The sequence below is a fragment of the Cibotium barometz genome, chromosome 10, assembly GCF_041138505.1.
Source record: "Cibotium barometz isolate CiBa-2024 chromosome 10, ASM4113850v1, whole genome shotgun sequence".
In the NCBI taxonomy this organism is placed as follows: Eukaryota; Viridiplantae; Streptophyta; class Polypodiopsida; order Cyatheales; family Cibotiaceae; genus Cibotium; species Cibotium barometz.
Genome location: NC_141055.1, coordinates 3,218,308 through 3,235,067, shown reverse-complemented (window position 1 = coordinate 3,235,067; position 16,760 = coordinate 3,218,308).

The following is a 16,760-nucleotide window of genomic DNA, read 5'->3' as shown; positions in this document are numbered from 1 at the left end:
CATGTTGCGTGTCCATTTGGGGTGCTTATGACCGTTCGATTTCCTGTAAAAATCTACTTTTTACATAGAAAATTAGAAATTCCATTAAGATTAGAGATTTTAATTGGATTTTAGGCTTGTCTCAGGCGGAATTTAAAAAAATCGTGATTGATGGGATTCTTGGGGTAATTTTTTCATAATTACTAGACTTAGGAAAATTTATAAAAAATATTTGAGAAATCCTAGAAATTGGTATTTTTTATATACCAATTGTATTTTGGTAAATTTTATTGCTAAAATTTTCTAGAAAATTTAGATTTGGAGTGCCATAAGAAAGGATTTGGTGGAGTTTAGAATTAGTAAATTTTGAGGCCCTAAAAAATAGAGAAAATTAGGAAAAAAACATGATACTTCTTTTTTTCTCAAGAACTTAATATTTTAGGGGATTATTTAGTGTTGAAGTACGTTTTCACATGTTGACATTAGATATATGTGGGTTATTTGCATATAATTAATGCGTGTGCCTCATATATTAGTAGTTATTATTAATTTTAGTCTTGCTAGATCATTTTGGTCAAGGGTGGTCAAGTGAAGTTGGCTCAAGTGATTCATGATTTTCGGAGAACCTTATTACCATGGCTCACATTGACTTCTCGGCCAATGATAATGTCGATGAGATGTGTGATTATCCCGACTGAGGTTGGGAAAATCTTAAATTCGAAGTTGTTGAAGAAGAGGAGGCTGTTAGAAAGAGTGAATTTATGGAAGTGACAGAGTGTTTGGAAGCAACTATCGCCAAATACTATGACGAGATGGAGTCACTGAAGGTGCATATCTTGAATTTGCAAAGGCTCTGTTGGCATCACCTCTTGCTCCTACCAAAGCAGTTGCTTCGTCATTTGCACCAAAGGTGTACGGTGGTGAGAAAAAGGAGAAGACTCAAGAATGTGTAGATGCTTGGCTCAACAGGTGGACTATACACACTTTGCTATTCATCCATTTATCGATGCGCAAAAGTTGTAGATGGCGCAGTGGTTATTGAAAGGGAAGGCATTGACTTGGTGGAAGGATCTCAAAGTAGATTCCATTCTTACTACTTGGCAAAATTTTGAAGAAGCTTTCAAAAAAGAGTTCGTCCAGCTAGAATGTGAATTCAAGATAATTGCCAAGCTTGTTAAAAATAGCATGGGGAATGAGCCATTTAACAATTATGTGCAAAAGTTTAGATAATTGGCTGCCAAAGCCAAATCAGATGATCATACCTTATGTGGGATTTTAATCACCAGTCTAGCTCGTGGACTATCAGTACGAGATTAAAAAAATGCAAAAGTCAAAATGGCTAAGGATGTTATTCAGGTAGCTTAGGTTTTTCATAAGACAATGTTCGGCGCCAACACTTGAAAACCATCGTCTAATGAAAAGAAATCCGCATTCACTTTTACAAAGAGTGGACAAAAAAGGAAGATGGTTTTTACACCAAAACCCAAAAATTTTGACAACGCCAGGTCGAAATTTGTGAGTAGGGATAATCTCACATGTTTCAAATGCAAAGAAAAGGGACACACGAAGAAATTATGTCCTTAGAATGGAGCTGCAACACCTTCGGCGCCTGGGTAAAAGGTAAGACCAGAGAAGTTTATACCAAAAAAATCTATGCACATTACAGAACTTCAAGGTAAATTTTCTAAAGTCAATATTACGCATCTTGAAGGAAGCCAATGTCCACATTGTACTTTCAGGAAGGATGTTTTTGGTCCAAACAAATTATTTCATATTTATTGAATAATAAATGGACATTAGGTTCATATTGTTTGATCCCAGTAGTATTCAAAATTTTATTGATTTATTGACAACACTGTGGTACAGAGGATGAAGCTAGAAACCACTCAAAATGATCACATATACAAGGTCAGGATGGCAAGATGACAAGTCCAATTTTGGGACAAGAAGGTGTCAAAGCTACTACTAGACACCCAGTTGTACTTAAAAGACTTGATTTTCATGTCATGAGCTTAGGTCATGTAGACATCATTTTAAAGATGGAATGGTTTCATCGAAAAAATAAAGATTTTTCTATTGACTGGGTCAAACATTTGATGCCTTTCCATTACAATGGAAACCTTGTTACTCTTAAGGGAAACGTGGTTGTAGCTAAGGAAACTTTCATTAATGAGCTTGAGTTAATGGAAAACCTTTTTAACTATGAACTTTTCCAATTGGTTACGGATCCAGTGTCATCATGTGTTTATTTTGATGTCAACATGTGTTTATTTTGATGTCAATACTGTTTCGTTAGATGTTTGGAAAATTAAAGTGTTAAAAACATTAAGAGAGAATTTCAAGATGTATTACCTCATGGATTACCTCCTAAACGAGAGGTGGACCATAAAATTGAGCTAGTACTGGGTGTGCAGTACCTATTAGTATTCCTCTGTATCAGCTTAGCGAGACTGAGGAAGACGAGGTAGCCAAGCAACTAGCTAAATACTTGAGGATGGGTCAGATTAGACCAAGTAAGTCTCCTTTGGGTGCACTAGTTCTCTTGGTTAAGAAAAAAGATCAAGGTTCCTGGTGGATGTGTATTGTTTACAAACATCTTAACAAGGTTACAATTAAAAACAAATACCCATTGCCTAGATCAGACAATCTTATTGATAGACTGCAAGGAGCTAATTATTTCACAAAGCTTGATTTGCAAACTAATTATCATCAGATCCATATTACAGAAGAAGATGTTCCTAAAACTGCTTTTAGGAACACGTTACCACCATTACAAATTTCTAGTGTTACCCATTGGTCTCACTAATGCACCAGCAACTTTCCAACATATGATGAATGATTTATTTCGAGATCTGTTAGGAAAATGTGTGGTGGTTTTCTTAGATGACATTTTGATATATAGTAAAACTTTGGCTGAGCATGAGGATCATCTTAAAGAGGTTCTAGGAAAGCTCAGGAAGGAGAAATTGTATTGTAAATTATCTAAGTGTGATGTCTTCAAGAAGGATTTTTTATACTTGGGTCACAAAAACTCTCGAGATGGCTTAAGTATAGATTTGGATCGAATCCAAAAGGTTTTGGAATGGCCAGTTCCGCATATGGTCAAGCAGTTAAGATCTTTCTTAGGTTTCGTGGGGTTTCTTCAAAAATCTATCAAGGATTATTCGAAGTTGACAATGCCTTTTACCAATCTTCTTAAGGGTAAAAATAAGAAGTCTAATTCTCCAATTGAGTGAAATGAGAAGCTATAGGGAACTTTCGATACTTTGAAAAATAAAGTTTGAGATGCTCCTGTCTTAGCCTTGCTGAATCCTAGAAGGCCTTACGTCGTTTGAGACTGATGCTAGTGATTTTGTGATAGGTGCAACTTTGTTCTAGGATGGGAAGCATGTGGCCTTCGAGAGTAAGAAACTTGACGATGCATAGACTAGGTACCCAATTTAGGAGAAAGAATTGTATGCGATCGTTTATGCTTTAAAGACATGGAGACAGTATCTCTACAGATCACTAGTCTTTGCAGTACATTTGTGATCAGCTAGACTTGAAAGGTAGAAAGGCCAGATGGACTGAGTTGATGCAAGACTTTGATTTCATGATGATTAAATACAGGAAAGGAGTCTAGGGGTAGGTATTGTTGGGGAGATGTAAATGCCAACATGGCAACCAAGGTATTTAACAATGTATCCTCTCTTAATCTAAGTGAACCCCACATCCAAACCCTAATTTGCTTGTGGAGAATCATTGATCCAAAATCCCAGTAACTTTTTAATAAGAGGGTGAAGTGTTCACACACTACTAAACTTTGAAATATCCAATAACTGGAGAAGTGTGTTGGGCATACAACACTAGACTCTAGAACTCATGAGAGTGTTAAGAGTTTGCCATCATCAAGATCACCAAATTTTAGCATGCTCAGAGCTTGCTGCTCGGCACACTAGGGTTTGTGACACTAGACTATGTCATGGGTTAGTGTAGCGGCAATATGCCTCCAGGAAGTGGTACTTGACAAGGGAAATGTGTGGCTACATTTCCCCACTCTACTACGCATTCACTTTGACAAGATACTATGCTTGATGTGCACCCAACAATGACAATTAGCAATTGGCAAGAGGACACTTCAATAGAACACTTAAAGGGAAGAGACATGCACATAGTACGGAGATAATGAAGAATAAGAATAGTAACACTGATTTACTAAAATTGATTGATTCCCTTGATAGTCCCAAGATTTATCATTTATACAAGTGGTCCATCCAAATAAGTAGGTGTGTTGTTTGGGCCATAAAAGTGCTCGAAAGGTAGCCCCGACCACACCATATCAAGATGCCCCCCCATTGAGGATCCCCCTATTCTTGTGGAAGAACTCACTCACTTGTGAAAGCAAAATTAATATGGTGGCTTCCCTATCCCATTAGCAACTTGCCCATGATCCCACTGTCCTCTCCAAAACAAGTGAAACAGGGGAATCACTTTCGTTACCTTCTATCAACATCTCGTGCGGGACTACAAGGCATTGACCAATCTTGTTGGCTTCTATTATGTACCTAGCACTAACCCTTGGGGTTAGGGATTAATCTAGTAGGGTTAGGGGAGCCCTGGGATTAGGGAAGTAGGATGATTCAGGTGGCTAGGGTTGAGATTCAATAATAACCCAAGAGTCACTTGTATTAAATCTGAACCCTAGCCACCTGAGTTAGCCTACTTTCCCCAATCCCAAGCCCCCTAGCCCTACTAGATTAGTCCCTACCCCCAAGGGTTAGTGCTATAAGTACATGACAACTTCTTGGCTCTGGGGACCACCCACCAACCCTGCTAGATCAAGCTACCACCCTGTTCCACTCTTTGCAAAGATGTCTTCGCATGGACCTACCAAGATCTAGATGGTGTAATTGATGATATTGGTGTCCATACCATACATTTCCAAGAGGGTACCCAGCCATCCATGGATGGGCCTACAAAACTCAACCCAAAACATATGTAGAGGCCGTCAAGCTAGAGCTTGACGGCCGTCAAGCTAGACCTTGAGAAGATGGAAGCCACTTTGAACACTAAGAGTGGCTATCCCATGGTTATCTCTTTGAAGAAGAACAATAACAAGATCCATGTCTATGTGGATTACTTTTCTTCTCAACAAAGCAACAATCAAAGATGGATTTCCCCTCCCATTTATGGACAAGTTGTTGGAAGAGGTTGTCCTCTACAGATTCAACAGCTACAATCAGGTAGCCATTGACCTAGATGACCGAACTTCTGTCAACCAATGCAGAATCTACATCTACAAAAAATGCCATTTGGGTTGTGCAACACTTGTGCCACTTTTCACAGAACAATTATCAATATCTTCAGGGAGTACCTCTGCAGTTTCCTTTGTACCTTCATAGATGACTTCTCTAACCTCATTGGCACTCAGCTCATGTCCCACACATAGCAACAAAAAAAACTTGTTTCTAGCTTTCGAAACCTTGAAACTTCGAAACGGCTTTTAAAAACCTCGAAACCTCTCCATGAGTGACGGCAGTTTTGCCTAAATTTCAAGTTTCGTTCCCCCCCTGGATTTTTTGGGGATTTATTTTATTTTATTTTTCTTCCATATCCTCCTCATTACCTTCCTTCCCTCTTCTTCTCCTACCTCCCTCCTTCCCTTTTCCATCTTTTGCTACTTCTTTCACCTCTACTCCTCCTTCGTTCTCTTCTTCTTCCTTTCTCTTCTTCTCTCCTCTTCTTCTCCCTTGCTCTTCTTCTCCTTTTCTCTTCTTCTTCTCTCTTCTTTCCCCTTTTTCTTCATACACTCCTTCAATGTCTTAAATCTTTCCCAATTTCCACCTTTTCTTCTTCCATTTCTTAAGAGTCCTTGATTGAACCACTTGTGGCATCTAATCAAGCAAAATTGCCATAATGCCTCACCAAAATAAGGATGGTTCCCCAAGATGTGTGAGAAGACACCATTTTTTTCATTCATTACACTGTGTTTTTACATGGCTACTATAATTTCTTTAAGTATTTATACTTAAAGAACACTATGTTTTTAGATGGCTACTGTAAGTTCTTTAAGTATTGATTTTTTGAAACCTCGTGGTTTCTTAGTCGAGGGACGAAACATTTTGAAACAAAATGAAAAAATCCTAGAAACCAAAAGAACCTCAAACATTTCTTGTGACTATGGTCCCACACAGAGGCCTTCATTGAACATCTTGCTGCACAACTAGCTCCTACATGCGTCTCAACCCCCTTAGGTATCACTTTTTGGTCATCCAAGGCACATGTTAGTTCACATCCTTTGTAGATAGTTGATCCTAAAAAAATTGTGGCTATCCTCTAGTTACCCCCACCAATCACCCCTAAAGGGACCCAAATATTTGTAGGAAACACTCCTAAAGGGACCCAAATCTTTGTAGGACACACTGGATACCACCATCATTTCATTTACACGTTTGATGACATCCCACTCTGATTGACCCGACGTGAGCCTTTCCACCATGTTCAAGTGCTCCAACCCTGAATTAACCTCCTTTGCCTACCTCAAAAAAGTGTCTCGTAGCAGGGTCCCTCATCCTCATCACCCTTGACTGGACAATCATCTTCCATGTTCATAGTGATGCCAATCTCATAGTTGTGGATGTGGTACTGACTCTCAACCTGTAAGGGAAAATTCCAACTTTATGAAAATTAACGGGGCAGTGACTTTCAAACCCGTAAGGGAAAATTCCAACTTTATGAAAATTTATTCCTTCCTGGCTACAATAGAATTAAGAAAATAGTTCTATTCGAAAATAACGGGATTTTATAAAAAATAATTCTTCTTCCAATAATCCTATTGTGAGTATATATCATTTTATTGATTTATTCGCATAAAAATATCTAAAATATTATTTTCATCAATTTGATCCCCAACCTTAATATACCAAAAGTTCCTACATGAAATTATGGAGAAAAATTCTCTTTTGACATCAAAATTAATTTATGCATTTTTCTACTTAAAATACAATGAAAATTCTTCTTTTAAATAAATAAAAATATCCATATCTTGGAATATACCAAAAATTTCTCTTTTAACATTTAAATGTTTGAATCTCGAATTTCATGGGAATTTCTCTTTTTACATCTAAATTTTTATGCATGAAAATAAATATATCAAAAATTCCTCTTTTCTCTAATTAAATAAATATGCATAAATACTATAGAAGCTTTATTAAAATTATGTATAAAAATAAGATTTATCTTTTTTCTAGAAAGTTTTACCATAGCTTCGTTGTGCAATTACTGAGAATGTTTAATTTTTTATTTTAAAATGAATACTTGTAATGGAAATATGATAGGAACTCTTTTTTTAGACTAAAATTAAATTATGCATACATAACATAATTATGATCATAATTATGAATAAATCTCTTGATTATTCTAAAATAACCATTCCTCATTTCTAAAAATGTTAGCATAACCCTCTTTCAGTTTAAAATGAGTTGATATGATTTTTCTTACTCATAATCAAGCTAAAAAGAATTAACATCATTTTTACTAGATTAAAAATCATGAAAATATCTAATCTCTTTCTCTAGCTTATCAAGCCTAGAGTTTTGATTAAAATAAAGAGATTATCATTGAGAATCATCCTTCTAACAAGGATCTAATCATAAAGAGGATTAATCTTTCCAAAAGAGAGATTTTCTTAAAGGAAACATTATAATTAAGCATAAAGACTAGCATTAATCTAATTAAACATTATGAATCATTGGAAAACTTGATTTCAAGAGAAAAGCATTCCATTGAAAGCTTCTCAAGGTTTAGAGGGGTTGAGAAGAAGAAAATCATTGAGGAATAGAAAAAATCATTAAATTAGAGCTTACCGTTGATTTTGGCTTGATTCTTTGGATAGAAGTGAAGCCCTCAAGCAAGTCCTTGGCTACCAAGAGGGGGAGGGTAATATCCAAGAGAGGATGGAGAATAGAGAAGCTCCAAAGCTCCCAAGAGAAGAGGTTAAATAGAGGGATAATAGAATTATGCTAAATTGAAGATAATACTTTCATAGTGCTTTTGTCTATCCTAGGCAGCCTTAATATCTTTGCGGATTGCCTGTATTTGCTGCTCCATATCATCAAGCATATGCCTGGACATCTTGACCCTAATCAATGGGTCGAACCATGTTAATGGCGTGAGGCAATCTTGTCCGTATAGAGCTTTGAATGGGCTCATCCCGATACTTTGGTGATAAGAGGCATTGTAAGCAAAACTTCACTAGATGTAAGTAGCTTAGCCACTTTTTGGGTTCTCTCCGCGGCAGCAGCATGACCGAAGAATATCTTCAATTACTTGGTTTACTCTTTCAGTCTGACCATCTGTCTCTGGATGATAAGTTGTATTGAGATCTAAGGAAGTTCCTACTGCTTTGAAGAATGCAGTCCAGAATCGTGATGTGAACTTAGAATCTCTGTCGCTCACTATTCTTTTGGGTACGCCATGTAGTCTGAAAATCTTCTTGAGGAAGCCTCTGGCAACATTCACTGTAGAGTAGGTTTCTTTTACTAGAATCAGATCGGCAACCTTGGTCAATTTGTCAACCACCACAAAAATGGAGTTGTAACCTGATTGCACTTATGGTAATCCAGTAACAACATCCATACTCATACCTTCCCAATTCATTTATGGAATGTCCAAGGGAAGTAGCTTACCTGGCATTTTAACCCTTTCTGCCTTAGCTCTTTGACATGTTAAGCACTGACGTACATGATTGAGTACATCCCTTTTGAGTCCTGGCCAAAAGAAGCTCTTCTTTACAGACATGTAGGTCTTTATGAACCCTGGATATCCAGCTATCGGGCTATCATGGGCTTCCCTCAGAATTTTTCCCTTTATTTCCTCATTATTAGGAATGCATAGCCAATTATTGTAATACATGCATCCTTCGTCCATTTTGTACCTAAGAACTCGACTCATTTCCTGAGGAGTCTTGCTTTCCTGCATCAGTAGGGTAGCAATGGGGGCAAAGAATCTATCCTACATGATTTTCTCTTTTGCTTCACTGATCACAATGGATTTGACAAATATGTAATTATTGCAAGCAAGGAGGCCTTCCTACTGAGCGCATCGGCTTACCACATTTTATTTCCCTGGCCGATACTTTATCTCAAAGTCAAATTCCTACAGGGTTTGCATCCATCTTCTTTGACGCATGTTGAGATCCCTTTGGGTGAAGATCCACTTCAAACTTTGATGATCTGTCTCATCAGGGTGAATCTCTGTCCCAAGAGATAATGTCTCCACAACTTCAGAGCATAAACTACTGAGAGTAACTCCAAGTCATGGACGTCATAATTTCTCTCATGCGTTCTGAGCTTTCTAGATTCATAGACTACTGTATGACCTTCCTGCATAAGTGCACCACCTAGGGTAAAACCACTGGTATCTGTCTCACTACCTTAAAGGGTAAGGAAAAATCTAGCAATTTTAGGACAAGGTTGGTTTCTAAAGCTGTTTTCAGCTTATCAAAAGCACTTTGACACATAGCAGTCCACTGAAATAAGGTTCTCTTCTTGAGAAGGTTAGTCAAAGGGCATGCTATCTAAGCATACCTCGGTATAAAGATTCTATACCATCCGGTTAGTCCCAAGAATCCTCTGACTTCTTTCACTGTTTTGGGCTCTGACCAATAATTACTTGGATTTTAGCGGGGTCAGGAGAAATCCCATCTTTAGATACTATGAATCCTAAGTATTCTACATGGTTAGTAGAGAAAGTGCACTTGCTCTTCTTTGTAAAGAGTTGGTGCTTCCTTAGGATCTCCAGGACCTTGCACACATGATCTTCATGATCTGCTGCATTCTTAGAGTATACCAGGATGTCATCAAAGAAGACAAGAACAAATGCATCCAAGTATTCTCTGAGAATGTCTTGCATGAGGCGTGATTGTGAATTCATAATGCCCATAGCGAGTATTGAAAGCTGTCTTTGGGATATCTTGTTCCTTGATTCTGATTTGGTAATACTCGAACATTTGCGTTCCACTTAACCGATCCAGAAGTCCATCAATCCTAGGAATAGGATACTTATTTTTAATTTGTTAACTGATTTAATCCTTTGTAATCAATACAGAGTCTTAACGTTCCATCTTCATTTTTTTGAAAGAGAACGGGCGCACCCCAAGGTGAAACACTGGGTCTCAAATCCTTGCTCTAGCAATTGCCTTAACTGCTCCTTAAGTTCTATGGCTTTTGGAACTGGCATTTTGTATGCACGTTGGGCTACTGGCTGAGCTCCGAGGGTTAGCTCTTTCTCATGATCTACTTCACGAGTCGGAGGCATCTCAGTCAGCTCTTCTGGGAATACATCATTGTACTCACTTAGCCATTCTAGTTTCGTAGCCTTGAATTTTTTGTCTACTAGATTCATTTTAATGACATAGACAGCTTGCCTCTTTTTGAGTCCCTTTAAAAATTTAGAAGCTTTGACTAATTGTAGCACTGGGGATCTAAAAATTCTAGTTCCTTGAACTTTATTCCTGTGAAGGTCAAGGAAAGAAATGGTTCCATTGTGTGACAGGGAATGTCAGCCTGATTCTTATGGAGCCAATCCATTCCAAGGATTCCATCATAGATTCCCAAGGGTAAGACTTTGAAGTAGTAGTGTGTTATATTCCCTTCTAGATTAAACTAAATACAGTATGTGTCAAGGTGTGTGAAAAGAATCTTTCCACTAGCCAATTCCACTTGCATAGGTTTCCCTATTTTTTGATTTAGGACTAACTTACGTAGACATCCTAGGGAAATAAAAGAATGTGTACTGCTTGAATCAATCAAAAGCTTGAATTGCTTACCCTTGTACTTTGCTGGAGTCTAGAGGACTAAGAATTGACGATTCTGCCCCTGATGCTCAATGGTAGCATAGATCTGTCCTTTTTTTTCCTCCACTTCCTCAGCTATTGTGATGGCTCTAGCTGCTGCTGCTGCAGTCTGAGGTGAAACTCTCTCTCTTTAGTTTTCCCAATTCTGGGAGGGATTTCTGAGACTACTTTGCATGGAGGCTGTAGAGACTGAGCTGGCACTCTTCTGGGGTTGCCCTGATTTTGGCGAGGGGAACCCTGATTGGACTAATACGAAAGGAGTCGGTCTCTGAATTCTAGGACCTTGTGTTCCTTGGCCCATTGACATGGAAGGAGTTGGGCAATCCTTGAGCTGGTGCCCAAAACCTTGGCCAAAACACTCTTTTCACTTCAAAGCTCTTCCTTCTGCATTCCCGAAAGAGCCGGAGTTCTTGAAAAAGAGCTTCAAGGAAAAGGCCTTCCTTCCATTCTAAAGCTTCCCATCTCCTGGTTTTGATTGGGACCTTGGTGTCTTTTTGGAGGTGAAAGGTTGGAAGAACTTCCCAGTGTTTGGAACCTTTTGAAAGACGATGGAGCTAGCTTTAGCGAGACCTTAACAACAAAGGCCTTGGCAAAGTCCTTTGCCATCCATACTACCAGCCATGGAAATTGGCTTGGCATTCTTTACCAGGGTGTCCAAAGGTTCGTTCATTCCTCGAATGAACCTGGCCATGAGTTGCTCTTCGACTACCGGTGGCGAGTACTTGAGGAGAAGAGCGAATGCCTGGTGATACTCTTCAATAGTCCTGCTCCCCTTGGGTTAACTCCAAGAATTCATTCATCGTAGTTTCCAAGAATCTGGGAGGACAGAATCTCTTCCTTAGGTATATAATGAGATTATTCCATGTCTGGGTGTTCTGATCCTCCAGATGGTTTGTCTCACAGTGGTTTCTCCATGTCACTCTGGCTCTTTCTACTATCTTCAGCCTTGCAAGAGCCACTTTACTTTTCTCATTGTATCTACTGACATCAAAGTATTATTCCATTGCTTCAATCCACTTTTCCACAGCCTTGCTGCCCAAGTTTTCCCCTTCACCCTTGAAGGGACCTGGCTGAAGGGCTTTGTGAACATCGGGGTCAAGCTCGTCCTCATCCATGAGAGGATCTAGCTATCTGCTAACGGTTCGCACGTCTCATGATTCTGCCAAAACGATACATCGTTAATTTTCTATTTGATTTCGTCTCGAGATCCTAAGACTTAAGAAGTTCGAAAATAATTACTTTAAACACGATAATCGATCTTATTAAAGATCTACGACATACGTCCAAGGAAACAAATCTTATTTCTTTAAACTCGATATCTGATAGTCAAATCACTTAAATAACTAGAAATTTTTCACTAAACATTCTTTATTTACATAAGGTTTGCAATATATACATAGAGCAACATGGCTCCAGAAAATCAAAACCTCTATGGTATAAGCATGAGACGGCGATACTGGGCTACTGGCATGCCACGATACAATTGTTCCCCTACCACTAAAGTTCCTACAATCTTACTACTTAGAAAAAAACATCTAAGAAGTCTATAAATATGACAAGAAAGCCTAAAATCTCGAGGTGTGGGGTGATACAGGATAATACTGCGAACCACATGTAACCTCAACAGGACCATGGCTAAAGAGATATTCTTCCTCAGCATTAGGCGTTGGTTACAAGAGGCATGGACATATTGCCTTGCATGCCACTTATGCTATCATCTCTCAGCCGGGTCGTCCGAAAAATATAATTCCTCGATGTAACATTCCTCACTCCATCTTTTGAGGTGTAAAGGTATAAGAACCTCCCCTTCTGTTCTTGAAATTATTCCCCTCTCTAAAATAGGAGAAAGATCTTGTTTTACCCTATTTTGGTCTGGAGAGAGAGAATCCAAAATTTAGATATCTTTGGATATAAAAATCCTCCTAGTGCCTAAAATGGATTCCCCTGAAACAGAAGTTCAAAATGAACTTTCCAATGTGCATCAGGAATTAATTGAAAATGGTATAAGGGACCTTAGGCTAAGGGTCTACATTTTCAAAAAAAATTGGATTATGGTCCAATTAAGGTTCCAATGGGCCAATTGGATTAATCCAAGTGTTGGGATGAGATAAATCCAAAGAATAAAAGAAAATACACAAAAATGAGTAAATGCTCACATAAGATGAAGAGTTGACTGAGTACAAGGTTTATTAGTTAAAAATTATGAGATATTTTAGAATAATGATGCATTTTTGACACCTTGGTAAGGAGAGGGGGACTCTTGAGGTAGGTGCCTTTTTCACATGTGTGGAAGGGTTTTTAATTCAAAAACATTATGATATTTTTATCTCTCCTCTCTCCTGGATCAAACCAAATAAAAAAGGGAGCCAAACTGGTCCAAATCTTGTCCAAATTGAGTTAAACTGAACCTGGAAAATTCTAGAACCCAGTTGGACTTGGTTAGTGGACTCCCTCACCTATAAATAGACCCTTAGTCTTTTGTAAAAAAATAATTGGAGCTATACCATGCTAGTATTATATTAAAATAATCATATTTTCTATTATCCCTTAAATTTTCCTCTCTCTTGGGAGCTTGGAGCTCTCTCTCTCTCTACAACAACTCTTGGAGTTTCTCTTCTCCTCTTGGTGGACCAATTGATTGGTCGGGGGCCTCATTGCTAATAGAGAATCAAGCCAAACTTGGAGGTAAAATCAAATTTTATGGTTTTTTTCAATTTATCTCAATGACTTTCTTCTTCTCAACCCCTCTCAAGCTTAAGAAGCTTTCTAAATAATTGTTTTAATTCAAATCAAGCTTTCCCTTAAAGTCTTAATGCTTAATTAAGAGAAAGTTAATATTTATGCTTATTTATAATGCTTTCTTTAAGTAAATCTCTCTCTAAAAGAATAGCCATCTTTATGGCTAAATCCTTTGAAAAAGGATGCTTCTCAATGATAGTCTCTTAATTCAAAGCTAAACTCTAGGCTTGATAAGCTAGAGATTAAGAAAATGGTATTTTTATGATTTTGTGTTACCAAAATAATGGTTATTTCTTTTAGATTATTTATAAGTAGTTAAAAACTACTTTGATTGATTCTAAATGAGAAATAGATTATCCTATCAATTTGGAAAAAGAGAAATAATGGAATTAGCTTAATCTAGTGGGATAATCATAATTAAGTTTATGATTATGGTTAAAATTATGATTTAAATTCATAATTTGATTTTAAGCATAAAAGAGGAACTACTATCATATTTCCATTACAAGTTTTTATTCTTTAGAAAAATTTGAGAATTATCAATAATAGCCAGCAACATGTTTAACATACAAAGTGCTTTCTGTTGGACTATTCTGAAAACTATGTGCAGTCAAATATGCATGTATCTTTTCATACCAAGCTCGCAGAGCTTGCTTTAAACCATATAAAGCCTTTTTCAACCTGCACACTTTGTTTTCCTGCCCTCTTTGAACAAAACCACGAGGCTGCGATACATACACCTCCTCATGCAAATCTCCATTCAAGAACGTAGTCTTTATGTCCAACTGATGTACATTCCAACCATTATGAGCTGCCAATGCACAAATGCTACGAATGGTAGTCATACGACAAGTGGAAGCAAAGGTCTCATCAAAATCAATGCCATTTTCTTGAGCATAACCCTTTGCAACAAGTCTAGCCTTATAGCGATCAACACTGCCATCTGGCTTTCGTTTCAACTTAAAAACCCACTTACATCCAATGGCCTTTTTACCAATAGGAAAATCACACAAAGACCATGTACCATTCTTCATTATAGCATCATATTCATTTTACATTGCAGCCAACCAATTTTTTGATTTTTGTGCCTCATCAAATGAAAGAGGTTCTTCCTCTTCACACATACTAGACACAGCCAAAGCATAACAATCTGATGCATAAGAGGCATGCTGAAAACCTGAACGAGTATGACTAGACATAGTTGCATCAATTTTACTATCACGCCAGGTTTGCACCAGCCATTTAGGCATACCTCTAGCCTGCTCATTTTCAGTCCTATCCTCATAAATTACATCCTGTAAATCTGCATCAGAAATAGGCTGATTTATGATGTTGTTTGAAATATGCATAGGCTGAATATTTGCCTCATTAGGACTTACATTTGAATTCCCACCTGTAAAATAGAGGCAACAACGTATCAAATACATCCCGTGAGCTCACACCTGTCTCTTTGGTACATGATAACAAAGGCTGCACATCATCTTCCACAAAAACAACATCTCAACTAATCAAGATACGCTTTGATTGCGGATGATACAATCTGTAACCCTTGCTCTCTGCACTGTAACCAACAAAAATGCATTTGATAGTCTTATCATCCAATTTTCTACGTTATTGCACAGGCACTAAAGCATAGGCCAAGCAACCAAAGACACGCAAGTGACCAATAGAAGGCTTCCTGCTATGCCAAGCTTCGTATGGAGTAACAGACTGCAAGGCCTTAGTGGGACACCTGTTGAGTACATATGCAGCACACATGACAACCTCAAGCCAAAACGCATGTGGCAAAGCTTGGCTCTTGACCATACATCGTGCCATCTCCATAGGTGACCTGTTTTTCCTCTCAGCAACACCATTTTGCTGAGGGGTATACGGCACTATACATTGGTGTTTTATCCCACGACTAGCCAGAAATGCATCAAACTCTTTAGACATGTACTCCCCCCTCGATCAGAATGGAGGGTGCCCACAGTATAATTGGATACATTTTCAACCATAAGTAAAAACTGTTTGAAGCACAAAAACACTTCGAACTTTGCCTTCAGTGGATATACCCATGCATGCCTTGAGTAATCATCAATGAAAGTCACGAAGTACAGGTGTTTACCAAACGACGGAGTTTGCATAGGCCCACATACACATCACTATGTACAAGTTGCAATTTGCGAGTGGCCCGCACAGAACCATCCTTTGGAAACGCAGAACACTGCATTTTGCCCAAAATACAGCCTTCACAAACATGTTTCAATGGTGCCTCAAGAGGGGGTAATGAAGCAACCATATCAAATTTTGCAAACGCAGCAAACTAGCAAAGTTCAGATGACCAAAATGAGCATGCCATAGTTTTGCATCTGAAACTGCCTTTTCATCAAAAACTGCATTTGCTGAATCTTCCACACACTTGTCATAAGAATTGAGCCTATACAGCCCACAAAACAACGTGCCAGATACAATAATCGTATCACCAGAATTCAAATCATGAACAGTACATCTGTCATCCACAAATTTGACTACAAGTCCAAGTCTAGCAAGCGCAAAGATAGAAAATAGATTCTTCTTTATCCCTGGCACATACAAAGCATCTGAAAGTGTGAAAGCGTTGCCATTTGCAATAGTAAGCATAATTTTACCAATGCCCTTCACTGGGTAAGAAGCATTATTGGCACATGTGACAGTATTCCCATTAGAGTTAGCCTCAAGACAAGTGAACATATCACGATGTGAGGTAATGTGCTTTGTAGCACTACTGTCAAAATACCATACATGAGAGTCAATAGAAACTGCCAAACATGCATCGTGTACAGATGGATCATACTGGCAATACACACTAAATGCCCATTATGTGTCCTGCACAACATTTGCTGAATCTGCATTTGTAGAAGCATCCGCTATTGTGGCTACATTTGACTCTTTCTTCTTTGCCTCTTTAGCCTTTAGCTTAGGGCATGCATTTAACTCTTTCTTCTTTGCCTCTTTAGCCTTTAGCTTAGGGCAATTCTTAATGACATGATCAGTTGCCTTACAATAGTTGCACCTCATTTTTTTCTTGCCTTTATCAAGAGCCTTCTCAGACCTATTGTTGCTACCTATGGAAGGAGAAGAAGTTGCAGACCTACTAATAGGAGAAGAAACAGTGGAAGGGGCTGCCTTACCACTTCTTCTCTACTGGGCAGCAACAAATGCCTGATCAACTGCACGCTGCCTAGCC